Here is a 1,148-nt window from a genome sequence, read left to right on the forward strand (position 1 = left end):
CAAATACTTATTTTCCACCATAATTTGCAAATAAATTCATAAAAAATCCTACAATGTGATTTTCTGGATTTTTTTTCTCATTTTGTCTGTCATAGTTGAAGTGTACCTATGATGAAAATTACTGGCCTCTCTCATCTTTTTAAAAATCCTACAATGTGATTTTCTGGATTTTTTTTCTCATTTTGTCTGTCATAGTTGAAGTGTACCTATGATGAAAATTACTGGCCTCTCTCATCTTTTTAAGTGGGAAAACTTGCACAATTGGTGGCTGACTAAATACTTTTTTGCCCCACTGTACGTGAAGAGCTGCCTTGTCTAAAACCCACTGTGACTCAGAGCAGGTACGTGAGGAGCTGCCTTGTTTAAAACCCACTGTGACTCAGAGCAGGTACGTGAGGAGCTGCCTTGTTTAAAACCATTGCATGGTACTACTAGATGTAGCAAAAGCCTTCACAGATCATTTTGAGGAGAGAGGTGTCGATATTAACAACATACTCGCTATTACAACTGAGGGTTCCCCCGCTATGGTGGGGAAACAAAATATTCTCTAAGCTGATTGAAGATAAGCTTGGCCACCCTGTGGTTAAATGTCACTGTCATTCACCAAGAGAATCTGTGTTCCAAGATCAAGCCAGTCATGCTAATGGACAGCGCCTCTGTTTAGCGGGCTATGGAATTATTCCGTTTGTGGGAAATTAGAGACTCAATATACAATTAGTTGTAATGCACATATGAAAATCATTACTGACACGCAGATCTTTAGAAATGTTAGGATAAATTGTCAAATTGTCACTCCACACACATTTTTTTGCCAACCCCTGCCAGAAACACACGTAACTTACCATCAAAGTTAGCCAGCTTGTGCAACGACGAACCCACTGCTTCTTTCAACTGCTTCACAGCTGCAGTGTGATAAAAAAACAAAGATCAACATCATGACATCTGACATGTCTAGACGTGTTTCCTCTAGGCAGCTTCTGAGGAGCAGTATCTGACATGTTTCCTCTAGACAGCTTCTGAGGAGCAGTAGGTAGTCATTTTAATAAGAACAATATCCCATACAGTATCGTGGTTACTGCTACTGCACATCCCATACAGTATCGTGGTTACTGCTACTGCACATCCCATACAGTATCGTGGTTACTGCT

The 1,148-nt window shown here is 40.2% G+C and overlaps 1 pseudogene; it reads right to left on the reverse strand.

Annotated features, from left to right (window-relative positions):
• The window catches only part of LOC112071545 (sarcolemmal membrane-associated protein-like), an 80,346-nt pseudogene that overhangs the window by 27,097 nt on the left and 52,101 nt on the right, over positions 1 to 1,148 (reverse strand).

This window comes from Salvelinus sp. IW2-2015, unplaced genomic scaffold (genome assembly GCF_002910315.2).
Source record: "Salvelinus sp. IW2-2015 unplaced genomic scaffold, ASM291031v2 Un_scaffold1636, whole genome shotgun sequence".
In the NCBI taxonomy this organism is placed as follows: domain Eukaryota; kingdom Metazoa; phylum Chordata; class Actinopteri; order Salmoniformes; family Salmonidae; genus Salvelinus; species Salvelinus sp. IW2-2015.